Source organism: Lissotriton vulgaris, chromosome 10 (genome assembly GCF_964263255.1).
Source record: "Lissotriton vulgaris chromosome 10, aLisVul1.2, whole genome shotgun sequence".
Classification (NCBI taxonomy): Eukaryota; Metazoa; Chordata; class Amphibia; order Caudata; family Salamandridae; genus Lissotriton; species Lissotriton vulgaris.
The window spans coordinates 280,251,783-280,279,494 of NC_141698.1; the positions used below are offsets into that span (position 1 = coordinate 280,251,783).

Below are 27,712 nucleotides of genomic sequence, written 5' to 3' on the forward strand. Positions count from 1 at the left end.
TCTCTTTCCTAAGTACAAGGGGGATGGCAGGGTCGGTGAGGACTCTCCAGCTACATAAAGTATGAGAAAGAGCTTTACCAAAGGTAAGCAACTTGTTCTGATAAGAGACTTCTAGCTTTCGGTTCCTTACTTTTTGAATAAATATCAATCCCAAATTGAAGACGGGTCTGTAGGAAGCTGGGTATGTATATGGTATACCACTAGGTAAATATACCTTGCACAGCGTCCATATATTCCCCGCGAAGTGTACAGAAACAATGTAAACCCAAGATGAACTATTAGGTGTAGTGGTCAAGCAGCCTTAGGCCTAGGCCTAGCACATAGGAGTGAAAGACATTTATTGCTCACACAAACTTTGTGTTTTATTTTAATACCAAGTTCTTTGCAATAAGGTAAGTATGTTTTTAAATAAAAATACTTTTCAGTTTCAAAAGTCGACAATAATGCGGGTATACAGGTAAGTACCCAACTTACAGTTTCAGTCTTTGGAACCAAAGGTCGGCAAGGGTCAGGTGACTATCAAAACTGCACCAACAGCAACACAGGAGATGGCCGGTGCAGAGGTCAACATTTAAATTCAGCTCAATGCGTTTCAATAGAGACAGGTGGTGCTCAAAGCCACTATGCTTGCAGGTAGGTAAATCGGTTGCAGGGACCGAGCTTTGGGGGTAAGAACAAGCACAGGGGGGCCACAAAGCAGCACCAGACATACACCATCAACGGCAACGGGGGGCAAGGTGCAGGGGGCAAATTCAGCGTCGGGCACCCTATGTGTTTCAATGGAGAACTTGCATCGGACAAACAGGCTGACGGCGTCGCACCAGAGATTGCAGAAGGGATATCAGCTACAGCAGAGCGAAGTAGAGATGTAGGGGGTCGTAGGGGCCCCCTCGTTTCAGCTCATCAAGGCCCAGGGGCTTTGGGTGCAGGGGTGCCTTTAGACGTTGGAGGATTCTTATCCGAGCCGGTTGCACTCAGCAGGAGGCTCTGGGTTCAGGCTGCAGGTGTCGTCTTGCAAGTACAGGAGGGGTGAACGCTGAACTTGAGGTCAGAATTGCTGGGAAACCTGTTCTGGGTCAGTGGTCCACCTGGACATAGGCCAGAGGCATCTGGTGCAGAGTGGGCATGACTCTTGGATCCAGAGTTCACAGGAGTGATGTGTGGTAGTGTCTTGGGGACAGAACCGCAGTCATCACGAGTTCCGGTCTTTTTCAAAGTCCTGGCAGTCTACCTCAGGTTCCTGCAAGTAGCTGGCTGCTGTACAGGCGTATTCTTCTCACAGTGTCTTAGAAGCGGAGGAAAGGCCAGGAGGGCTGGGGCCAAGACTGTAGTCTTCGTCAGGCTTCACTGCACACGTCTCCTTGGTCCTGCTTAGGTCGCAGGTAACTAGCTTCAAGGTTTGAGGGAGCCTCCTAAATACTAAATTTGGGGGGCGTTTTAAGGAAGTAACAGGTAAGGCCAATCGGCATCTCACTTGGGGTAACTGCACCCTCTATTATGCCACCGTCCTGCAGGAGGTGGCAAAGTCCTAGCCCTGTTTGGAAGAGTCCACTCATGTTCAAGATGGAGGGGACTGAAAGGTGTGCTTAACGTCACCTGAGGGGTGGAGTTGGCAAAGGTTGGCACACTGTAGGAAGCTGGCTCTGTATATACTATACCAAAGTGAGGTATAGTGTGCACAGAGTCCAGTGGAACCCCAAAGGTAGGCAGAGGTAAAGTTAGATAGTACCTCACTCTCTATTTGTGGTAGTGTGGTCAAGAAGTGAGACAGTATCAGAGGACAGTGTTAATCATTTGTTGTACACACTCAGTCAGCAAATGAATTCACACACTTAAAGACAAATTCGAGACCAATTGTTTTTGTATAAAAATATTCTTTTAGTTATTTAATTTTCTAGAACCAAGCAAGCATGGCACAGGTAAGCAATAAATACGTACAGTAGTAATGCAATTGGAATACAGTTTGAATGATATTTGTATATGTACTCTGGTTTGTTTCACAGTAAGGATGCAGAGAAATGCAATACTTAGTAAATGCAGTACATAGACTTAAATATGCATTTTAGTCAAATAGAACGTAAGTAACTTTTGAGATTACTAGGGTTACACAGAGTAGTATACCTAGATACTACTCTGGGACATTTCCTGAAAACAGGTAAGTAAAATCGTTTTTGTTAGATTATGCCATTTTAAAGAATTTCTTTAGTTTCTCAAACTCCACACTTCAAAACTTTTCACAGAAAAACAGTCAATGTTATCCTATGGAGGAAAATAGTATTATCGGTTATGAGGTCAGCGTTTGGTAGTGGGAGTGGAGGTTCTGGGGGGTAGACTCAGGGGTCCCCCAGGGTCAAGGATGCACTCTAGTTACACATTCAGCGTCACTAGGGCGGCCAAGTGCAGAGTGCTGAAGCCCAATGTTATCCAATGGGGGATAGGGGGCCCCTTGGTTGTGGGAGCAAAGCTCCTGGACTTCAGCTCAGGGCAAATTGGTAAACAAAGTAGCACCAAAGGTGCATCCTCAGTGGCACTAGGGCGGCCAGGTGCAGGGTGCTGTTTCGACGTCGGAAGCCCTGTTTTTAACGGGGAACCACCGGTTTGCAAAGGCACTGCAGGCTTGAGGACGAAGGTCTTCTGGGTGCGACCACCACTTCGAGAGTTAAGTTGGGAAGTTAGGGGTTGGCTAGACACCATCGGTTTGGGCACACAAGACCCTGGGGCGTCAGATGCAGGGGTGCCTTTTGGGGTAGAATCTTCTTACCAGCTCCTGGTCTTGGTTGGGGGGGGCTCTGGATTTAGACTGCAGGCATCAGCTGGAGAATTGAAGCAGGTCAGGGGTCGCTGGATCTCGGGTCAGGATCGCCGGGGTGACCTCTTGGTGGTGTTTGCCAACTCGAGCTCGGGTCGTGGAGGACAGGCGCAGAGTGGTGCGGATTCGCTGTTTCCGGCCGAGGCCAGAGGTTGCAGATTAACAAATCTGGTGTTCACGGGAGAAAAAGTATTTGTAGTTGAAGGCAGGCAGGTCCTCCGGGGGGTTGCTGGCTGCAGGACACACCAGGATTTTGAAGGAGCAGGTTTGAAGTGGAGAACAGGCCAGTAGGGCTGGGGCCAAGTCAGAGGGCGTCTTCCTCTTGTTAGCTGCTGTACGGCTGTTCAGTCCTTCTTCTAATTTCTTCTTGTCTGAGGAAGCAAGATTTAAGGGTGCTCCTAAATACTAGATTTAGGGGTGTTACAGGTAGGTAAAAGGAAAGGACCAATGGGTCCCTTCCCTGGGTTGGGTACACCCCCTATTATGCCACACTCCAGGAGGAGGGGGCCATGAGCCTGTCCCTGGTTGGCTGAGTCCCTCCATCTGCTAGATGGCATTGACAGAGTTGTGCTTCACCTCGCCTCCCCCATCTGAGAGGTGGAGTTGGCAGAGATGGGCACATCGAATATGGTACTTACCAGTATGCATCTGTTATTGGCATGTAGGGCTGATGACATTCATATCTGTGCATAGATCGCTGCCTAGTGTTGGGTCCGGATGATTGCACATTGTTGTCCTGGAAGAGTCTTCGAAGTATCACGAGATAGGTGGCTCCTCCCCTGGACTACAGTGCGCATGGGCATCTTCTCCATCTTCAGATTGTTTTTCGCCATTGTGGCAGAGATGGAGTGTAATACAGTGAGTGATGTCCATGCTACATAGTAATTCTGAATGCTACAGCTGCTACAGGCGCCGGGGAGGAGGGTGGGCGATATGAATGTCAGCAGCCCTACATGCCAAGAACAGATGCATACTGGTAAGTAGCATATTCGGTTCGAGGCATGTGAGCTGCTGAATTCATATCTGTGCATAGATTACAAAGCAGTCCCTCCTATTAGCGGCGGCTGCCCGTGCCAGCTGCAGCAGTCTTAAAGAGTTTTTAGAACAGCCTGTCCTACAGCTGCCTGCTGTTTAGAATGCACATCTACGCAGTAGAGTTTCGTAAATGTATGTGTGGTGGACCATGTGGCTGCCTTACATATCTCTTCTAAAGGTATATTCCCCAGGAAAGCCATGGACGCTCCTAATTTACGTGTGGAGTGTGCTCTTGGTGGAATGATTAGTGTGCGTTTAGCCTTAGCATAGCAAATTTGTATACACCTAACGATACACCTGGATATCCCTGCTTTGGAAATGGGGTTGCCTTTGTGTTGTGGTGAAAATGCAACAAAAAGCTGTTTTGTTTTTCTGAAGTCTTTAGTTCTGTCTATATAGTACATAAGAGCCCTTTTGACATCTAATGTGTGTAGGGATCTCTCTGCGACATTTTCTGGATTAGGAAAGAAAACTGGCAGCTCTATGGTCTGGTTCATATGGAACTGCGAAATCACCTTAGGCATGAATGAAGGGTTGGTGCGTTATACAACCCTATTTGCGTGGACCTGTATGAACGGCTCTTGAATGGTTAAGGCCTGGAGTTCACCAACTCTTCGTAGTGAGGTAATGGCTACTAGGAAAGCCACTTTCCAGGTTAGAAACTGAAGCTCATAAGAGCGGAGAGGCTCAAAAGGTGGTCCCATCAGTCTGGTGAGGACCACATTAAGGTTCCAGACTGGTGAAGGCGGGTGTCTGGGAGGGATCACTCTTTTGAGTCCTTCTAGAAAAGCCTTAATGGCGGGCACTCGGAAAAGCGAGAGGTGCTGTCTGTTTTGAAGATAAGCTGCTATTGCGGATAAATGTATACGAATGGAACTGTACGCCAGATTACACCTGTATAAGTCCAGCAAATAACAGATAATGTTTTGAATAGATGCATCCAGTGGGTTAATGTCACGATCGCGCTGTGCTACGAAGGAATATACTACTTACCAATATGCATCTGTTCTTGGCATGAAGGGCTGCTGACATTCATATCTGTGCATAGATCGCCGCCTAGTGTTGGGTCCGGATGATTGCACATTGTTGTCCTGGAAGAGTCTTCGAAGTATCACGAGATAGGTGGCTCCTCCCCTGGACTACAGTGCGCATGGGCATCCTCTCCATCCCCAGATTGTTTTTCGCCATTGTGGCAGAGATGGAGTGTAATACTGAAAGTGATGACCATGCCTGAAAATGCTTCTGAGAGCTGCAGCTGCGACAGGCACCAGGGAGGAGGGCGGGCGATATGAATGTCAGCAGCCCTTCATGCCAAGAACAGATGCATACTGGTAAGTAGCATTTTCCGTTCGAGGCATGAGGGCTGCTGAATTCATATCTGTGCATAGAATAAATAGCAGTTTCCTCCTTACTTGCGGGTGCCCGTGCCAGCTGCAGCAGTCTGAAAGAGTTCTGAGAACAGCCTGACCTACAGCAGCTTGCTGTTTGGAGTGTACATCTACACAGTAGTGTTTGGTAAATGTATGTATAGTGGTCCATGTGGCTGCTTTACATATGTCCTCTAGAGGAATATTACCCAGGAAAGCCATGGAGGCCCCCAATTTGCGTGTGGAATGCGCCCTAGGGGGAACTGTTAGTCTGCGTTTAGCTTTCTGATAACAGATCTGGATACATTTAACAATCCACCTGGCTATACCCGATTTGGGGATAGGGTTGCCTTTATGTTGTGGAGAGAATGCAACGAATAGCTGTTTAGTCTTTCGAAAGTCTTTTGTCCTGTCGATGTAATACAGGAGAGCTCTTTTGACATCTAAGGTGTGCAGAGCTCTGTCTGCCACCGAATCTGGGTTAGGAAAGAAAACGGGCAGTTCTATGTTTTGATTGATGTGGAACTGTGAAACCACTTTTGGCATGAATTTAGGGTTAGTGCGAAGCACCACTCTATTCGTATGGATTTGCAGGTAGGGTTCCTGAATTGTGAGGGCTTGCAACTCACTGACCCTCCGCAGGAATGTAATAGCTATCAGGAAGGCCACCTTCCAGGTGAGGAAATGTATGTCAAAGGAATGGAGTGGCTCAAAGGGTGGCCCCATGAGTCTGGTGAGAACGATAATTAAGTTCCACACTGGTGAAGGGGGGTGTCTGGGAGGGATCACTCTTTTAAGGCCTTCCAAAAAGGCTTTAATGGCAGGTACCCTAAAAACGGAAAGGTGTTGCCTGTTTTGAAGGTAAGCGGCTATGGCCGCTAGATGGATCCTGATGTAACTGTACGCCAGGTTGCATTGGTACAGATGCAACAAGTAACATATGATGTTTTGCGTAGATGCGTCCAAAGGGTTAATGTCATTGTTGGAGCAGTAAATAACAAACCGCTTCCATTTGGCCGCATAGCAGGCCTGGTAGTTGGACGCCTTGCCTCCTTGATGATGTCCATACACTCAGGAGGCAAGTTCAGGTATCCAAACTCTATGACCTCAGGAGCCAAATCGCAAGGTTCAGCTGTTGTGGATCTGGGTGCTGAATGTCGCCATGGCTCTGCGTGAGGAGGCTGGGGGTGAGCTGCAGCCGCTGGTGAGGCACCACTGAAAGTTCCAGGAACGTGGTGTACCAAGCTTGGCGTGCCCACGTTGGAGCAACCAGGATGAGTGTCATGGAGTGCTGTCGAAGTTTGCGCGCCACCAGAGGTATGAGGGGGGGCTGGCGGAAAAGCGTACGCAAATCTGCATGGCCAGTTCATCCATATCTCATTGCCCTAAGACTGCGGGTGTGGGAACCTGGCGGCGAAGTTTGGGCATTTTGCGTTCTCGCTTGTGGTGAACAGGTCGATGTCTGGACGACCCCACTGTTGGAAGTACGGATGGAGAACCGACGGGGGGGGATCTCCCACTCGTGCATTTGATGACTGTGCCTGCTGAGCAGGTCCGCCATCTGGTTGTCGACACCCGGGAGATGCTCCGCCATGAGGAAGATGTTCCTCTGAATGGCCCACTTCCACATGCTCTGGGCTAGGTGAGACAGCTGCGGGGAGTGCGTGCCTCCCTGCTTCTGGATGTAATACATGGCGGTCATGTTGTCCGTCCGGACTAACACGACCTTGTTGCACAGGTGCAAATTGAATGCCTTCAGTGCCAGGAAGATCGCCATGAGTTCCAACACATTGATATGCATCCGTTGCTGTTGTGCTGTCCATAGTCCCTGCACTGTGTAGTGGAGGACATGCGCCCCCCAACCCTGGAGAGATGCGTCCGTCGTGAGCACTATTTGTGGGACAGGCTCCTGGAACGGTCGTCCCCTGCAAAGGTTTTGTGGGTTCCACCAATGCAGAGAGTTGTAAGCACAACCGGTCACCAACACTAGGTCTTTTAGATGTCCATGAGCCTGGTTCCACTGACGGGCTAAGCATTCTTGGAGGGTTCGCATGTGCAGCCCTGCGTGCGGGACTATGAATATGCAGGATGCCATCATGCCGATCAGTTGCATGAAAACCTGAGCTGGGAGGGATTGCTGAGGCCGGAACCTCCGGATGAGCGCTTGCATGCTTTTGATCCTGGGTGCGGCCGGCTGCGCCGTGGCCGACTGGGTGTTTATTGACGCCCCCAGGTACTGTTGCACATGGGCTGGCTGCAGGTGAGATTTTGCGTAGTTGAGAGAGAGCCCTAGACTGTGACATGTCGTGGCCGCACTGCATGGCAGACCTTGCCTGGACGAGCCAGTCGTCCAGGTAGGGATACATGTGAATACCTTCCCTGCGCAAGTGCGCTCCCACAGTTACCACGCACTTGGTGAAAACCCTGGGAGCGGTAGTGACCCCGAATGGCAGGACTTTGAATTGGTAATGCTGACCGTTGACTGTGAACCTGAGATACTGTTTGTGACTTGGGTGAATGGGAATATGGAAATACGCATCCTTGAGGTCCAGGGTGGCTAGGAAGTCGCCCTGACGGAGCAGCGGCAGGACTTGTTGCAAGGTTAGCATGTGAAAGTGCTCCGAGAGGATGTATTGGTTGAGGGGTCTGAGGTCTAGAATGGGCCTTAGGGACCCGTCCTTTTTTGGAATCAAGAAGTACAGGGAGTACACCCCTGCACCCCTTTCTTCGGCAGGCACCAGTTCTATGGCTCCTTTTTGCAGCATGGAGAGGACTTCTTGCTGCAATAAGTGCGAGTGCTCTGCGATTATAGGACGGTTTCTTGGGGGTATGTTGGGGGAGGGGGTGGAGGTTAGTTCTAGACAATAGCCGTAACGGATAAGTTGTCTCACCCACCTGTCTGTTGTGATGTCTTCCCAGAGTGGCAGGAACTGCTGAAGTCTCCCCCCGACAGGTGTTAGATGGTCGGGGGGCAGTGACAAGAAGTCACTGTTTGTTGGGAGTGGAGGACCTGGCGTTGTTATTGCCGCGGCCTCTCCCTTAGGCGCTGTTCCCACGGTTTCCACCTCTGGTGTTTTTAGTGTATGCAGACTGCGTGTTGCCCTTGGCGTACTGGGAGTGCTGTAGAGCTTGTCCTCTTTTTGCTCCCCTGTTACCGGAGCGACGAAAGGAACCGCTCCGAAACTGCTGTGACTGGAGAGCCCCCATGGACTTTGCCGTCTCAGTGTCTTTTTTCATTTTTTCGAGTGTTGTGTCAACATCGGGTCCAAACAGGAAGTCCGGATTAACCGGCTGATTGAGAAGAGTAGTTTGGATCTCGGGTTTAAACCCAGAGTTGCGCAGCCATGCGTGGCGTCGCAGCATCACGGTAGTATTAATTGCCCTCGCTGCAGTGTCCGCTGCGTCCAGCGCGCACTTGATGGACGCATTGGAGATCAGTTTACCCTCTTGTATAACCATTTCCGCAGCCTCTCTGTACATATCAGACATGTGCTGCATTAATTGTTCTAGGGTGTCGTAGTGCGCCCTGTCTTACCTAGCCAACAGGGCCTGTGTATTGGCTATTCTCCAAGTGTTAGCGGCCTGCGCAGCCACCCGCTTCCCAGACGCCTCAAAGATTTTGGACTCTTTGTCCGGAGGGGGAGCGTCTCCCGTTGATTGAGAGTTAGCCCTTTTGCGCGCGTTAGCCACCACAAAGGAGTCCAAGGGGAGTTGTCCTTTGATGTAGGTGGGGTCCACTGGAGCAGGCCTGTATTTTCTGTCGATCCGTGGATTGATAACCCTGGCTTTTGTTGGCTCCTTGAAAATGGCTGTGGCATGTTTGAGGACCCCCTTAAGCATGGGCAGAGTCTTGGTGGAGCGTTCAGACTTGGAGAAGGTGTCGAATAAGAAGTCTTCATCCACCGGCTCAGCATGCATTTCGACGTCATGATTGAGGGCTGTGCGCTCTATCAATGCATTGAACGCCGCAGTGTCCTCAGTTGGAGATTGCTTAACATTGTAGGACTGAGAGTCTAGGGCGGTATGGGGGTCATCAGGGTCATTGCCTTGATCCGCTGCCCCTGACCATTGATTTGAGACATCCTGATCAGTGTCAGTATTGTAAGAGAATCCCATTTGGCTATAGTCCGCAGTTAAGTCTTCCTCACTTTGAGTTGGAGAATGAACAGTGTGGTGCGAGTAGTCCTGAAGAGAATCAACAAGAACTGGAGAGGTGGAGGAGGCCATCTTCTTTTTGAGGGGAATTTTGTAACCCTCTAAAGGATGTTCAGGCGTGATCTTCCGCTTGTGGACGGTAAGCTTGCCCGACACCTAGTCAATAAACAGTTTCGTTTGGTTGTCGTAAGAAGGCTCATGATAGACGACCAGTGCATGCGAGGACACCTTCGCCACCTTGGAGGCCTCTTGAGTCTTTGGACGGGCCGTGGGCGGAAGGCCAAACTTAAGTGGCGTCGATTCAGCCGGCTTCGAACTGGAAGCGCCGGCCTCGTGTGACTTCGACGCCTGAGTAGGCCGCTCGCTTGAGCGCGTCGAATCGACCTCCTTGCGCGGTGCGCCTCAGTCTTTGGGCGTCGACGAAAATTTCGGGGCGTCCTTGGTTGTGGCTTCGACCCTCTTCGCCAGCCCAGCCTTGAGTCCCGAGAGGGGTGGCTGGAGACCTTTCCCGAACGGAAGTCCCTTGCCCTTCTCGGCATGCTTGGTAGTGGACGCAGGCACCGGCGCCGAGGCCTTCGATGCGACGGGTTTGGTGGCAGAGCCCTGCTTCGGAGTCCCAGTCTTGGCGCCGACGGGCATCTTCGGCGTCGAAGGATCGCCGACAATCTTCGAGGCGTGCGTCGACGTCGAACCGACCACCATTTTGAGCAGTTTCGGTTTCGATTTCACAGAATCGACCGATGGCTCCTTTGAAAGGGTCTTAGCCTGGCTATGTCGCGGGGCTGTAGACCGAAAGGATGGATCTTGGCTAAGGCCTTTTGGCGATGCCTCGACCGGAGCCGGAACGGGCTGAATGTCAATGATAGGCCCTGGAACTGCGGGCGGACTCGGTTCACCACCGGAGTCGTCATCAACGGCCGCAAGGGCCTGATCGTCGTCCCCTACCTCGACGACCTCCTGGTCGTGAGCGAACTCCTCGTCAGGCTCGTCCACTTCGAAATTGGAGTCCTGTTCCGACGCCGGTTCCGACATTTCTTCGGGAAAGTCATCTTCCGCCTCATCCTCATCTTGGAAGAGTTCCTCGTCCCCGGCATCGAAGATGTTTGCAGGTGCTGGAGCCGACTGTTGGGCCGACTGCCTCGCCGCACGTCGAAATTAATAGTCTTCTTCGATCGGAACCTCGAGCAGGCGAAACATTTCGACTCGTCGTGGTCGGGGGACAAGCAGGTGTTGCACACTGGGTGCACATCTAAGTTCGAATATTTCGAATTACACACAGGACACCGCTTAAACGGGGTCCGTTCCATTGTCGATGTAGTCTGGGCCTGAGTCGTCGAGAGAATCTTATTTCGACGCCGATCGAAGAACCGAAAGGGCCAGGCACCGAACGATACAATACCGACGCTAAGAAGGCCTTTTGGCCTTAGGAACAGAAAGAGTACAAGTTAACCAACTGGAGTAAGAGATTAGACATCCGAACCCAATGGCGGAAAAAAACAATCTGGGGATGGAGAGGATGCCCATGCGCACTGTAGTCCAGGGGAGGAGCCACCTATCTCGTGATACTTCGAAGACTCTTCTAGAACAACAATGTGCAATCATCCGGACCCAACACTAGGCGGCGATCTATGCACAGATATGAATTCAGCAGCCCTCATGCCTCGAACCTACAGTTCCCGGCAAGATGCGGTGGGGAAACTACCGCTCCCGTGCTCCTTTGCTGTTCTCGCAAGACTTGATCGCGGAAGCATAAGGAGTAAGGTTTGTAGCGCTCGGTATCGGGAATTCCACCGGTCCGAGCTGTCCTGGAAGTAGCAGTACGTCGTTTGGACAAGTTCAGGTACAAACACCCTTACCGCACCACAGTCGCCATTCTGGAAATGCTCTTGGTTCGTTGTTGGTGGCTGCATGAGTGCCGCTTGTGTCTGGTTGTTTTCGGGGTCTTAGCCCCTTCCATGTCATACGGATTTGTCCCGGTCGGTATTGTCGGCAGACGGTGGTAGTGGATGCAGATTAATCCACGGAACACTTTAAAGTACTTTTTCTGTTTCTTTGTTCTTCATACAACTTTGAGGGGAACCGAGAGTTCTTAGCTCCAGTACTTGATTTCTGAACAGGGGGCTTTTACCATAACTGAGAACGTCCTTGTGTGAGGTTAACACAGGGACGACATCAAATGTTTTGTTGCACTGTAGATGGATGGGGTATGAAAAGTATGGTGTTTAATCCCTATGTCTTTTAACTCCTTTATTAACAGGGATTGATCAGGAGTGGTATGCTAAACTCCTGCTGATCCCTGTGAAGTGTTCAAGGAGTGAAATAGGGGTATGTTATGACCTTTGGTGTTTACTATTGTGTATGCTTGCATAACAGGAGGTTACAAGTCACTGTTGCTTATGTATTATTACAGCTACACCTCTATCCCTTCATCTGCCATCACGTACCTCTCCCCTGAAGGATTCTTTTTCTTTACAGGTATACAGTAAAGGTTAGGTGGTACTTGATATTACTGTATGTAGAAATGTCAGAAAAGGAAAGTTATTCATGAGTGTTTGTTCTATTTTGTCTTTTCCAGATCTCCCTCCCTGCTGTCCCCTTCCTTTCCTTCCTGGTTCCTACATCCCCCTCACAACATCCCTCGCTTAATCAGTTCAATGTGCTGTGCCATAATGTCAATTCCAGTCATTGGATAGATTGAGAGGTGGAACATAATCTTCAAACCGATCCCGAGGACGCCCTGTATAACAGAATTCCCGATCCACGAATATTGTCCTCCCGGTCGGGTTGAACCTTATGGCTACCATGGAGGAAGTGATAGTTGCTTTAGCTAATTTACAGTTCGAGGTAGCAGCATCAAGACAAGAGACAGCAGACCTGCGGGCAAGGTTTGACGGTATACCAAGAAACCCTTTTGATACGGGCGCCCCTGCTCCTTCCACTGCTGTGGTGGTGGAGATGCCAGTATCCATCCCTCTGGCCTCTCCTGAACGCTTTCAGGGGGATTCAGAGAAGGTACAGGTGTTTCTCACACAGGTAGCGCTTCATTTTTCATGTATGCCTAAATCATTCCCAACCAACCAGGCAAAAGTGGCCTTCGCAATCTCTTACTTGGTAGGGAATGCCACGCAGTGGGCTGTGCCACTAGTCAATCGGAATGATCCGCTGTTACATGATTGGGAATCCTTCAGACAGGAGTTTATGAGAGTATTCGATAGAAGGGCAGACTCATACACTGCGGATCGTGAGTTTCTAGAGCTGAAACAGGGCAACAAAGATTTGGTGGGTTATCTCAACGCTTTCCGAAGGTTAGTGGCGGAGACCAGTTGGCCCGATAACAAACAGGCCTCCTTGTTCCATCAGGAATTAAGCGACGAGTTAAAAGATGTCATAGCTCAGATTGATCCGCAACCTGCTACTGTTGAGGATCTGATCAATCTGACATTGAGGCTAGACCACAGGCTGAGCGAACGGAGAGGGGATACTCGTAAAAAAACCTCTTGGAGAGAGGAGCAAACAGGCTGAAACACCTTCGGCCTCTGCCCCTGAACCGATGGATATAGGAGCTGTCAGACCGGCTTTAACCCCAGCTGAAAGAGAGTCCCGTCGCAAGCAGGGTCTTTGTCTCTATTGTGGGAAACGTGGGCATTTTGTACGGGAGTGTCCCGTAAAGCCCAAGGGTAATCGTTTTCGTTTTACCAGAGCAGCCTCAACCACAGTTGAAACGGGGGCGGAAAACTGATGGACTCTAGGTCACAAGAAGGGGTGTCTTGGAGTCCTTTATATGTCCCTTCATTATATGATGTCCATGTGGGTTCAAAAGGTCATCTTTTTATTCCTATAAGGATGGTGGTTGAGGGTAAACAAGTGGTCATGTCTGCTATGGTTGACTCTGGGGCTACGGGTATGTTTATGGACATACAGGAAGCGCAGAGCAAGGGTATCGAATTGATACAGAACGAGTCCCCTGAGGTGGTCTATGCGGTGGATGGGAGGAGGCTGAGTACGGGTCCAGTGGAGTATAGAACTGAGGAATTGGAGGTATTGTATGGGGAAGCACATGTGGAAAGGATTTCCTTTAGCGTGATCAGGGCCCCTCAGTATGGAGTGATATTTGGTATACCATGGTTGGAGAAACATTATCCGTGCATAGATTGGAGCCGTAGAACCTTGAACATGGAGTCTGACTATTGTTTAGAGCACTGTCATGCTGCATCTCTGATACCTGCTAGAGCATTGTCTAGAGGCTCCAGTATTGCTACTGCTGCAGAAAAATGTGTGTTACTCCCTGCAGCACACTCTAAGTTTGCAAAGGTATTCAGTGAAGCCCATGCAGAAGAACTTCTCCCACACAGGCAGTACGATTGCCAAATCGATCTAACACCTGGGGCAGTGGTGCCTAGTGGGCGTATTTATGCGTGGACAGAACCGGAGACACTGCATTTGAGGGCCTATCTTGACAAGTTGCTAGGACTAGGATTCAACCGCCCGTCCAAATCACCAGCAGCCTCGCCCCTTTTCTTTATTCCTAAGGCCAATGGAGAATTGAGGGCGTGTGTGGATTTTCGCGCAGTAAACGCCATCACAATTAAAAACAGATACACTCTCCCACTCATCAGTGTTTTACTGGAACAAGTCAAGGGGGCTACTGTGTTCACCAAGTTGGACTTAAAAGGGGCTTACCACTTGGTCCGCATGAGACAGGGGGACGAGTGGAAGACTGCCTTTAAAACCAGGTATGGTCTTTTCGAGTACCTAGTGATGCCGTTCGGGCTCTGCAATGCCCCTGCGGCATTTCAATTCTTTCTTAATGACGTCCTTCGTGAGATTTTGGATCATTATGTCATCATTGTAGGAAGGTGGATACCTGACTATGGTTGCCCCCAACTTTTTGCCTGGTGTTTTGCTGGTTTTCCGACTTAGTTGGCCTGGGACCCTGCCAATCAGGACCCCAGGCCTACTGCTCTCTCTGTAAAATGGATTCCATGTACCTTAGGTGTAGGAAGGTACCTCCTGACTATGGTTGCCCCCAACTTTTTGCCCTGTGTTTTAGCTGGTTTTTGACATAGTCGACCTGGGATCCTGCCAATCAGGACCCCAGGCCTACTGCTCTCTCTGTAAAATGGATTCCATGTACCCTAGGTGCATTTCCAATTGGTACTGGGCCACCTTATCAGACCCTGTAACTCAGGGCATAGGTGTACCCAGGGCTGCCAGGGGCTGCAGCATGTATTATGCCACCCCTGGCTGGCCTCCTAAATTTGACACAACTGGCTGCATGACAGCTGGGGCAAAGTCGTGTAATCACCCTTTGCTATAGGTGTAGTATACCTATACCTAACCCTAAAATGGACACACAGATTCCTATCAGTCACTCCTATGGCAGGCCTTGACAATCCTGAAGGCAGAGTGCTTGGAATCGTGTGAGATGGTGCTCTGGCATGAGCTGAGCCTGTCTGCAGCTTGCGGAATCAAGTCCTAATAGCTGTTCCATGATATCGCATACCATATACTCTTAAGTGCATTATAATCCTCGCGGTTAAATGCTAACTTTGGTATTGCTTTATCAAAACATGTCGAGTAAGGTGTCATACAAATTGGAATACTAACCCCTCGCCAATTCTGGCGACGGGCTTAGCATTCCACCCTTCTAGAGGGACACGACATGTATGTAACTGTGAACCCCGGTTAAAGTTAAACGAAGCCTCAGCTCCACAAAATGGATGCTGCCACCACAGACACGAGTCTGACCCCCTGCAGCTGGGAGTCCTTCCAGCGAGGGGAGCCTGGACAAAGGGTTTCCTGTCAGGGGCGGTGCTAGCACCGTCCCAGACATGGTTTTGTGTATCCTGGGTAGGCAGGGCTTTTCAGGAAGGCGACTGCTGAGTGGCACCCCGGTGCTCACTACGCATAGGCCGGTCAGAACCAGTTCCAGGGGCACACCAGCCCCTGGCCTGGGGAAAGTCCAGAATGGCAGAGGGGTGTAACCACCCCCCTCCTAGTCCCACCCATAGGCAGGACCTAGTCACCGGGTCAGCCCCCTTTTTTAGTATAAAGATGGGAGCGGGCCCCCTGTTAAAATTAGATCATCTTTGGAATCAAGACACGACTTTCTTCGAAAGGACATCAAGATTTCTTCTTCAAGATTCTCCCTTGTGGCTAAGGAGTAGTCACCCTGCGTCAAGCGGGCACCATCCTAAGAACACTGCGGTCTGCTGCAAGTCCTTCTTCACGAATCCGACGACCCAGCTCGACGAGACCCGGCTTCCCTGGCACCTCTGACCTCTACTCACCTCTACAGCAAAGCTGAGAACCGTCAGTGCGACGAGACCTTGAGGGACCGACGATCGCCAAGACTGCACGACTTCTTTGCAACAATCCCACCGTGTGCTCCACTGGTGAGTGCTTTGGGGTCCGAGAAGCCCCAACCCTGAGCAGCTCCAGCACCGAAGATCAGCCCTCCAGCATCTCCACGATCTGCGTGGGGCCCTTCTGCTTTTGCGTGCTCACCGCGCTGTGTGGCTACTAGCCGGCTGGCTTGTGGCCTTCTTCACGACGCCCGACGACCTCACTGCTGCTGGTCTGGTTGCTCCAGACTGGCCCTTGCTTCCTTCTTCAAGAGAGGCACCCCGGACCCTCCAGGTCCACTCCAGACGCCATTTTGAGTCCACCGCGTGGGCTTGAATTTGCCAAGGCTTTGTTGCCCAATCCTGGGTCCAGCGACGCCGACAGCTTCAATCTTCGTGGGACAGCTCGCTCCTCCATCCTGGTCGCCGACAACGCCTCCTGGTCCGTGAGATCTGCGAGCACAGCGTCACCCACTCACCTAGTCGAGGTGGCTACCATCCGGTGCCCTCCTGGTGCCCACTGACTACTGGCTAGTAGTCTCGAACTTGGTCCCCTCTGCTTTCAGGTGTCATCTTCCTTCGATCCAGGCTTGGATTCATCGAACTTTCTTCACTGGTCGCCTGCCAGCAACTTCTTTCTTCCAGGCTCCTGGCCCGTCAACGAGGATTCCCGACGTCTTTTGAGACCTATGCAGCTGCAGCCCCTGGGCTAGGTAACTTCGGCATTTCGGTGCCCCAGCATAGCCTCACTATCCAAGGGTCAGAATCCACTTTCGTTTTCCTCCTACCAGGTCGGGTTCGCCCGAGAACACTAACTTTGTCTTTACTAGCTGCCATAGGCTTTGTCCCGCATTACGCGTGAGAGTGCACACTCTGCACCCGAGTCCCCTGGGTCTCCTAGAAGTAATCTAACGATTCTATAGCCAAGTCCTAGCGATTCCAAAGGCTATTAGTACTGTACTTACCTGCTAGTAATTTCGCATTCCACTTTCAGAGAATTCTTTCTTAATGACGTCCTTCGTGAGATTTTGGATCATGATGTCATCATTGTAGGAAGGTGGATACCTGACTATGGTTGCCCCCAACTTTTTGCCTGGTGTTTTGCTGGTTTTCCGACTTAGTTGGCCTGGGACCCTGCCAATCAGGACCCCAGGTCTACTGCTCTCTCTGTAAAATGGATTCCATGTACCTTAGGTACATATCCAATTGGTACTGGGCCACCTTATCAGACCCTGTAACTCAGGGCATAGGTGTACCCAGTGCCTACCAGGGGCTGCAGCATGTATTATGCCACCCCTGGCTGGCCATCTAAATCTGACACAACTGGCTGCACGACAGCTGGGGCAAGGTGGTGTAATCACCCTTTGCTTTAGATATAGTATACCTATATCTAACCCTAAAATGGACACACAGATTCCTATCAGTCACTCCTATGGCAGGCCTTGACAATCCTGAAGGCAGAGTGCTTGGAATCGTGTGAGATGGTGCTCTGGCATGAGCTGAGCCTGTTTGCAGCTTGCGGAACCAAGTCCTAATAGCTGTTCCATGATAACGTATACCATATACTCTTAAGTGCATTATAATCCTCGCCGTTAAATGCTATCTTTGGTATCGCTTTATCAAAACATGTCGAGTAAGGTGTCATACGAATTGGAATACTAACCCCTCGCCAATTCTGGCGACGGGGTTAGCATTCCACCCTTCTAGAGGGACACGACATGTATGTAACTGTGAACCCTGGTTAAAGTTAACTCAAGCCTCAGCATCACAAAATGGATGCTGCCACCACAGACACAAGTCTAACCCCCTGCAGCTGGGAGTCCTTCCAGCGAGGGGAGCTTGGACAAAGGGTTTCCTGTCAGGGGCGGTGCGAGCACCATCCCAGACAGGGTTTTGTGTATCCTGGGTAGGCAGGGCTTTACAGGAAGGTGACTGCAAGTGGCACCCCGGTGCTCACTACGCATCTGCCGGCTAAAACCAGTTCCAGGGGCACACCAGCTCCTGGCCTGGGGAAAGTCCGGCATGGGAGAGGGGTGTAATCACCCCCCTTCCTGGTCCCACCCCTAGGGCAGGACCTAGTCGCGTACCCACCCCTTTCTTTAGGATAAAGGCAGGAGCGGGGACCCTTCCAAATTAGATCATCTTTGAATCAAGACACTACTTTCTACGAAAGGAACTCTCGACTTCTTCTTAAGATTTCTCCCTTGTGACTAAGGAGTAGTCACCCTGCATCCGCAGGCACCATCTAAGAACACTGTGGTTTGCTGCATGTCCTTCCTCCGGAATCCGACCGACCAGCACGACGAGACCCGGCTTCCCTGGCACCTCTGACCTCTACCTACCTCTACAGCTAAGCTGAGAACCGTAGATGCGACGAGACCTCGAGGGACCGGCCATCATCAGAACTGCACGACTTCTAACCAGCACGACCGCCGAGGGATCCTCTGGAGAGTGCTTTGGGGTCCGAGAAGCCCCGACCCTGAGCAGCTCCAGCACCGAAGACCAGCCCCCCAGCATCCACGTGACCAGCGTGGGGCCCTTCTGCTTTTTGGCTGCTCACCGCGTTGTCTGGCTACTAGCCCGCAGGCTTGTGGCCTTCCCGACGACGACAAACAACGACAACACTGCTGGTCTGGTTTCTCCAGACTGGCCCTTGCTCCCTTCCAAAAGAGGAGCACCCCGGACCCTCCTGGTCCAATCCAGAAGCCATTTTAGGTCCACCGCGTGGGCTTGAATTTGCCAAGACTTGTTGCCCCAATCCTGGGTCCAGCGACGTCGACAGCATCAACCATCGTGGGACAGCTCGCACCTCCATCCTGGTCGCCGACAACGCCTCCTAGTCCGTGAGACTGCAGAGCCCAGCTTCGCCCACTCACCTGGCCGAGGTGACTTCGCCCGGTGCCATCCTGGTGCCCACACAATCACTGGCTAGTGATTAAGAACTTGGTCCCCTCTGCTTTCAGGTGTCATCCATCTTCGATCCAGGCTTGGAGCCACCGAACAATCTTCACCGGTCGCCTGCCAGCAACTCCTTCTTTCAGGCTCCTGGTTCGTCAACGAGGATTCCCGACGTCTTTGCAGACCTATGCAGCCGCAGCCCCTGGGCTAGGTAACTTCGGCATTTCGGTGCCCCAGCATAGCCTCACTATCCAAGGGTCCAGATCCACTTTCGTTTTCAACCTACCTAGTCGGGTTAGCCCGAGAACACTGACTTTGCTTTTACTAGCCTCCATAGACTTTGTCCCGCATCCCGCGTGAGAGTGCACACTCTGCACCCGAGTCCCCTAGGCCTCCTACTAGTAATCTGAAGGTTCAGTAACGTAGTCCTAGCGATTCCAAAGCCTATTAGTCCAGTACTTACCTGCTAGTAATTTCGCATTCCACTTTCATAGTATATGGTTTTTCGTGCCCCTCGGGCATTTGTGTAAATTGTGCAACTTATAGTATTTTCGTAGGAGTTTTGTTGTGTGCTTAGTACCCTGTCCTCAAAGAGTACAGGGCTGTTGTGATCTAAATAAATACACTGTTTATTTTCATAACACTTGTGTGGTGTCCTTTCACTTGGTGTTCAAGGGGTATATGTGATGGTATAACAGCTGGCTTAACACGCCCTCTAGAGTTTAGCCCGAAGACTGCTCATATCCATGCTACTAGGATAGCTGGTCTATAAGGTTGACTTACAACCAATCACCATAAGGGTTGTTTGGACTGATACAAAGTGCTCACTAGAATAGTGAACATTATATATCAGGCCAACTTCTCACAATCGTGTATATCGATGATATACTGGTGTACTCTGAGTCCGAGAAACTCCATCATCACCATGTAGAGACAGTGTTGAGTATACTTAAAGCGCACCACTTATATTGTAAATTGAGTAAGTGCGATTTTCATGTCCGTTCTGTGGAGTTTTTGGGGGTGATCCTGAGTCCGGATGGCCAGGAGATGGCGGAACGCAAGGTTTCGGCAGTGATGAACTGGCCTGTTCCATGCAATATTCGTGATGTTCAGTGCTTCATTGGCTTTGCCAATTTTTACAGGCGCTTCATCAGTCACTTTTCAAGGTTGGTGGTGTGAGAAGTTGGCCTGATATGCAGTGCTCACTATTCTAGTGATCACTATGTATCAGTCCAAACAACCCTTATTGATGATTGGTTGTAAGTCAACCTTATAGACCAGCTATCCTAGTAGCATGGATACGAGCAGTCTTCTTGCTAAACTCTAGAGGGCGTGTTAAGCCAGCTGTTATACCATCACATATACCCCTTGAACACCAAGTGAAAGGACACCACACAAGTGTTATGAAAATAAACAGTTCTTTATTTAGATCACAACAGCCCTGTACTCTTTATGAGGACAGGGTACTTAGCACACAACAAAACTCTTACGAAAATACTATAAGTTGCACAATTTACACAAGTGCCCGAGGGGCACGGAAAACCATATACTACAAAAGTGGAATGCGAAATTACTAGCAGGTAAGTACTAATCTCATAGGGTTTGGAATCGCTAGGACTGGCCTACTGAACCTTCAGATTACTAGCAGGAGGCCTAGGGGACTCGGGTGCAGAGTGTGCACTCTCACGCGGGATGCGGGACAAAGTCTATGGAGGCTAATAAAAGCAAAAGTTTGTGTTCTCGGGCAAACCCGACTAGTTAGAGCTGAAACGAAAAAGGATCTGGACCCTTGGATAGTGAGGCTATGCTGGGGCACCGAAATGCCGAAGTTACCTAGCCCAGGGGCTGCGGATGCATAGGTCTGGAAAGACGTCGGGAATCCTCGTTGCAGTCTATGGAGCCTGAAGAAAGAAGTTGCTGGTAGGCGACCAGTGTTGAAGTTCGAAGTGATCCACGCCTGGATCGAAGATTGATGACACCTGAAAGCAGAGGGGACCAAGTTCTTAATCACTATCCAGTGATTGTGTCGGCACCAGGATGGTACCGGGCGAAGTCACCTCGACCAGGTGAGTGGGCGACGCTGGGCTCTGCAGTCTCACGGACCAGGAGGCGTTGTCAGCGACCAGGATGGAGGTGCGAGCTGTCCCACGATGGTTGATGCGGTCGACGTCGCTGGACCCAGGATTGGGGCAACAAGTCTTGGCAAATTTAAGCCCACGCAGTGGACCTAAAATGGCGTCTGGAGTGGACCAGGAGGGTCCGGGGTGCTCCTCTTTTGGAAGAGAGCAAGGGCCAGTCGGGACAACTAATGAGTCCAAAGGCAACTGTCCCCTTATATAAGCAGGGTCCGCAGGTGCTGGTCTATTTCTTTTCAATCCTTGGGTTTAACACCCTGGCTCTAGCGGTGTCCTTAAAAATGTCATTAGTATGCTTAAGGACCCCTTTTAGCATGGGCAGGGTTTTCACTGTTCTTTCCGAAGTGGAAAAGGTGTCGACCAGAAAGTCTTCCTCCACAGGGTCAGCATGAAGGTAGACGTCATGATTACTGGCTGCCCTTTCAATAAGGGTGTTAAAGGCAGTTGTGTCCTCAGTAGGAGATGTTTTCACACTGTACACATGAGTGTCAGGGACAGTCTGCGGATCCCTTGGGTCAGCTGGGTCTGCCTATGGTTGGTTTTGATCATCGGGATTAGTGTCCACATGATAAAGGCCATCTTCAGCTTCGTCATCCCCTGCATCCACATCTGAGTATGTTGGGGAAAAATTCTGTGGTTCTTGTCCATAGGAATGGAGGGGTTCCACAAGAGCTGGTGACGTCGTGGAAACCTCTTCTTCTTCAAGGGAATCTTATATGACTCCATGGGTGTTTCTGGTATGATTTTCCTTTTATATATGGACAGTCTACCAGTTTCCGAGTCGATGAATTGCCTCGACTCCTGTTCTTCAGTCTCCTCTGTAGCCTCCAATTCCGTCAACACTTTTTTAATGGCGCCGATACCTTGTTTTGGCTCGAACATCTTCGGACGCACTGAGGGTGGCAACCCAAATCTGATCGGCGTCGACGCGGTCTGAACGTGTTCGACCAGCTTTGGTGTCGGGCCTTCTTTGGCCCAACCGCTGCAGCCTTGTCCTTGATAAGTTGGAGTGGCTCCGACACTTCCTTGGCTATGAATGGACTGGGCCGAGTCGACTCGACAGGGTCCTTGGAGCCAGTCTTCGTCTTGTCCGCAGGCCTCGACCGAGGATCGATCCCGTCTTTCGGTTCGAGTCTTTTGTGTGTGTCGACTCCGTTTGGCGTCGGCCTTGGTGGTTCGACAGCCTGGACCTTGGTCTTCCGACGGCCATTTTCTTTTTCTTCGGCTCCGAGGGGTTTGAGGCCTTGGAGACGACCAGAGTTAGTTGCACTTTCGGTTTCGGTTTTCGCGCAGAGGTACTTTCCGGATCCAGTCTGACGCCTGGGGATATTCTAAAGTAAGGAATCTATCACTAACGTGTCTCTTTCAGATGCTTTCGGTTTCGATTTCTGGATCGACCAATGGCGGTTTTGAAACCGATGGCTCTTTAGTAATGTTCGAAGTCTGGCTTTTAGGCGGGGCTGTAGAACGAGACTGTAGATCTCAGGTAAGGCCTAGTGGCGATCCCTCAACCTGAGCCTTATTGAGTGCGTCATCTTCGGCCCCCGTATAGCCGGTTGGGCCTAGCTCCTCGCCTGAGCTATCTTCTACGGCCCCAAGGGCCTCTGCGTCGTCTCCTACCTCTTCGACGACGTTTTAGTCTTCTTCTGGCACCTCTTCGTCTTCGACGTCATACTCTGAGTCATGGCCCGAAGCCGGATCGGAGCGGTAGTCTTGATCCTCCAGATCAACGACCTCCTCGTCTTCGGTCCCGAAGATGTTTTCGGGAACAGGCGCTGACTTCTTCGACTCCAATCGAGCCACGCTTCGAATCCGTAGAGTTTTCTTCGACCTGAACGGGGCACAGGCCATACAGTTGGCTTCGTTGTGATCCGGGGACAGGCACTTGTTGCACACCGCGTGGACATCGATGTGCGGGTATTTTGCATTGCAAAGTGGACACCTCTTGAATGGGCTTCTTTCCATTTCAGATCGAAGATCAGGTCAAGTGTAGAAAGAAAACCGTCTGATTCCTCGATGTCCTCTCGAAACAAAGTTACCGGTAAAGAACTAAACGATACCGACGCAGTCGAAAGCCTTTAGGCTTTGTAGAAAGTTTTCCTAACTTGAGCTAAGATAGTAACATCCGAACCCAATGGCGGAAAAAAACAATCTGAAGATGGAGAGGATGCCCATGCGCACTGTAGTCCAGGGGAGGAGCCACCTATCTTGTGATACTTCGAAGACTCTTCCAGGACAACAATGTGCAATCATCCGGACCCAACACTAGGCGGCGATCTATGCACAGATATGAATTCAGAAGCCCACATGCCTCAAACCTCTCTTCCTTACTTGTTTTTCCCGCCAGTTCTCCTGCCAAAGTGGGGGTCAGAACCAGTGGGGGCCAGTTGCTGAGACCAGCAAGTGGCCTGGGGAAGTTCACAAAGGCGGCAAGCCTTTGAAGCTTCCCCTTTGTGAACCCTACCCATTCCAGGAGAGGAGGCTTGGCACTTCGTCCCAGGATGTGCATTGTTTCAGGCTTCAAAGAGCAGCAGGCTTTCGACCCAGGGGTCCAGAAACCTATCTGGTAGGGGCAGCTGAAAGCAGTCACTCAGTCTGGACACTAGCGGTAGGTTAGTTTTCAGGGGGCATCTCCAAGATGCCCGCTGTGTGCATTTTTCATTACATCCCACGCTGCCATCAGTGTTGGTTTAATGTCCTGAGAAATTTGATACAAACTTCTCAGTTTTCAGTAAAGCCATTATGGCACTGTGAAGTTTGTAATGACAAACTACCAGCACCATATACTCTTAATGGCATTACTGCACTTACAATGTCTTAAAATTGGCTTAGACACTTTAGGGGTACAGGGCTCATGCACTTGTACCCTCACCACGGGTATAGTGCACCCAGCTAGAGGGGTGGCTGATCTATGCCAGGGCAGTGGGTTGTAGGCATGGTACGCAGAGATGTAGACTCTTCACTTTGTTCTGCATCAAAACACGCAGCCTGCAAAGGCAGTGTGTGAGTGTAATGGTACACAACCTCTAAGGGTGGCACAATAAGTGCTCCAGCCCTTAGAGGTCTTCTCTGGCCACAGTGCCAGGAGTACCTGTGGGACCATTTACCAGGAGCTGACCAGTGGCCAGAGATGCCAATTGGGTTTAGGCTTCAATGCAGTTTTAGGAAGAAACATAGGCCCTGGGTACCTGATTAGCAGGAGCCCAGGGCACACTCAGTCAAAGCAAATCAGCAAAAAGTAGGGGCAACCATTCAGAAAGAGGGCACTTTCTCACACACGCCTCCTGGTCTTTCTAAGTTTTACTGCCCAAAGTAGGTGTGTAAACCTGGGGCTGCCATCTACTACTAGCAGCAGAGGCTGGGGGCCGCATTACCAAGACAGCAGGCCTTTGACGTTTCCTCTTCGAGCACTGTGCCCATCCTGGTGGAGGAGGGGTGCCCAGGATGTGCACTGTTTCTGGACTCACAGAGCAGAGGCTCTCCATCCAGGGGTCCAGAAACATGTCTGTGTGGCAGGCCACCTAAAGCCAGTCAGTGACCACACCAGGATCGGTAGGTTTTCAGGGGGCACCTCTGAGGTGCCTTCTGAGCACATGGATTAATAAATCTCAGACTGGCAACGCATTGAGTGCTCTGGAGAGACACTGATCTCGAGGGAAACAGTGCGATCCTCAGTAACTTCCATAGATTTCCATGCGCCCACCCTCCTCCCCGAGGAAAGCTCAGCCTCCAGCAGATATGGTTACTGTTACACAACCGCTGCGAAATCTGAGGCTCTGAGGCTCCTTCAGGAGGATTGTAAGGGGCGAGGCTCTTCTGATTGGCTGATGATTAGTTTGGTCTCTTTTACAAAAAGAGGCAGGTATGCTACAAAAGGGAATGAGGCCTAGGCCTTTCCTTTCTCTTTTGTACCTACTGCTATGTTATTTTTTGGTTACAGAGACTCCCATTCCGACGACGGGGAATGATACAAAAGCATGGGAATCTCTAAAAGTTACCAATACTGGGGAACCAAAGTTACAGGTAAATAACTTGTTTTCTTCCACGTCGGTCAAACCATTGCCTTCCCTGCTTAATGTGCTCTGCATCATCCTTCCAAGGAGGAGGAGATGTTGTAGGAAGCTGGCTCTTTATATCCTATACCAAAGTGAGGTATAGTGTGCACAGAGACCAGTGTAACCCAAAAGGTAGGCAGAGGTAAAGTAGATAGCACCTCACTCTATTTGTGGGAGTGGGGTCCAGCAGTAAGGCTTCATCAAAGTACAGTGTTAAGTATTTGTTGTACACACTCAAAGACTGAACTTCAAACCAATTGTTTTTCTATAAAAATATTCTTTTAGTTATTTTATTTTCTAGAACCAAGCAAGCCTGGCACAGATAGACAATTACAGTAGTAATGCAGTTGTGACAGTTTGGATTTCAACTGCATGCACTTTGCTTTGATTACAGTACTGTTACTGAAAATGAAATGCTTTGTATAGGCTTTTTAGTAAAATGACCAGTAATTACTTTACAGATTACTTTTCTTACACAGTGCAGTATACTTGGATAATGCACTGGGACATTTCCTGTAAACAGGTGAGAAAAAGCGTTTTTGTTATGTAGTACAGTTTTAAAAGATTTCCATAGATTTTCCAACTCTACATAGAAAAACAGTCAACGTTCTCCTATGGAGGAAAATAGTGTTATCAGTTAGCAGTTAAGTACTTTGTTGTGGGAGTTGGTATTCTGGGGTAAGACTCCGGGGTCCCCCAGGGTCAAGGATTCACTCTTGTCACACCATCAGCAGCACTAGGGTGGCTGGGTGCAGAGAGCTGAGGTCCAATGTTCTCCAATGGGGGGGATAGGGGGCTTCCGGTTGGAGGCTTTTGACTAGCAGGCCACTAGGTTTTGGGAGCAAAGCTCCTGGACTTAAGCTCAGGGCAAATGGGGGTTTAGGCCAGCACAAAAAGAGCACCCTCAGCGGCACTGGGACGGCCGGGTTCAGAGTGCTATTTTGGCGTCTGACCCTGTAGCTTTCAATGGGGAGTCTCCGGTTTGCAAACACACTGCAGGCTGGAGGATGAAGGTCTTCTGGGTGCGACCACCACTTGGAGAGGTAAGTTGGGATGTTTGGGGTTGTTTAGGCACCATCGGTTGGGCCACCCAAGGCCGTGGGGCGTCTGGTGCAGAGGTGCCTTTTAGGGTCAGATCTTCTTACCAGCTCCTGGTCGCAGTTCTGGGGACCTTCCGGTTTGAGGCTACAGGCGTCGGCTGGAGGCAGGTCCGGGATCACCGGATCTCTGGTCGGGATTGCCGGGGAGACCTCCTCCTGGTGTTGGGCCATTCGAACTCAGGCTGTGGTCGTTTGGTGCAGAGTGGTGCAGATTGGTGCAGACCCGCGGAACCTCGTGGAGCTTGAGTCTGTTGATGATTAAATCCGGTGTTCACGGGAGACCAAGTCTTTGGGGTGTAAGGCAGGCAGGTCCTCTGGGTTTCTTGAGGTTACGGTCCTTTTCTTCTCCTGGTTTCTTGTCTGAGGAAGCAAAGTTCAGGGGTGCCTCTAAATACTAGATTTAGGGGTGTTACAGGTAGTTAAAAAGGGTGGGACCAATGAGTCTCTTCCCTGGGGTGGGTACACCCACTATTATGCCACCCTCCAGTGGAAGGGGGGCATGAGCCTTTTCCTTGTTAGATGGGTCCTCTCATCTGCAAGATGCCGGGGACTGAGAGTTGTGCTTCACCTCAACTCCCCCACCTGAGGGGTGGAGTTGGCAGAGGTGGGCACACCTCTCTTCCTCACTTGTTTTTCCTGCCTGGTCTACCGCCCAAAGTGGGGGTCAGAACCAGTGGCAACCAGTTGCTGAAAGCAGCAAGTGGCCTGGGGAAGCTCACAAAGGTGGCAAGCCTTTGAAGCTTCCCCTTCGTGGACCCTGCCCATCCTGGAGGAGGAGGCTTGGCATCTCGTCCCAGGATGTGCATTGTTTCAGGCCCCGGGAGCAGCAGGCTCTGGACCCAGGGATCCAGAAACATGTCTGGTGGTTGCAGCTGAAAGCAGCCACTCAGCCTAGACACTAGTGGTAGGTAGTTTTTTCATGGGGCATCTTAGAGAGGCCCTCTGTGTGTATTTTTCATTAAATCCCACACTGGCATCAGTGTGGATGTAATGTGCTGAGAAGTTTGATACCAAACGTCTCAGTGTTCAGTGTAGCCATTATGGTGCTGTGGAGTTCGTAATGACAAATTCCCAGCACCATATACTCTTATGGCAGCACTGCACTTACAATGCCCAGGATTGGAGTTCGACACTGTAGGGGTACAGGGCTCCTGCACCTGTACCCTCACCACTGGATTAGTGCACTTAGCTAGAGGGGTGATAATCTATGCTAGGGCAGTGAGTTGTAGTCATGGCACAGAGGGATGTGTTCTATGTCGACTCTTCACTTTGTGCTGCACCAGAACACGCAGTCTGCAAAGGCAGGGTGTGAGTGTAATGGTACAGGGCCTCTAATGGTGGTACCATAAGTGCTGCAGCACGTAGAGGTCTTCCCTGGTCACAGTGCCCTGGGTACCTGTGGGCCATTTACCAGGGGCTGACTTGTGGCCAGAGTGCCAATTGTGCCAACGGGCCACAGTGAGAATTTGGCCTGATATATGATGCTCACTAGTTCTAGTGATCACCTTGTATCAGTCCAAACAACCCTTATGGTGATTGGTTGTAAGTCAACCTCATAGACCAGCTATCCTAATGGTAGCATGGACAAAGCAGTCTTTAGGCTAAACTCTTTTGGCATGTGAAGCCAGCTGTTTTACCACATATAACCCCTTGAATACCAAGTGAAAGGACACCACACAGGTTGTTATGAAAATAAACAAGTATTTATTAACTAACATACACCTCTGAACTCTTTATGAGGTCAGAGGGCTAAGCATATGACAAACTCTTAGGAAAAATACGTTTAAGTTGCACGATTTACAATGGTGCCCTAG

The 27,712-nt window shown here is 50.4% G+C and overlaps 1 protein-coding gene across 1 annotated transcript in view; it reads right to left on the minus strand.

Moving 5' to 3' along the window:
* SMARCC1 (SWI/SNF related BAF chromatin remodeling complex subunit C1) overlaps positions 1 to 27,712 on the minus strand; it is an 810,451-nt gene that overhangs the window by 578,699 nt on the left and 204,040 nt on the right. The gene's annotated exons all lie outside the window — the stretch shown is intronic.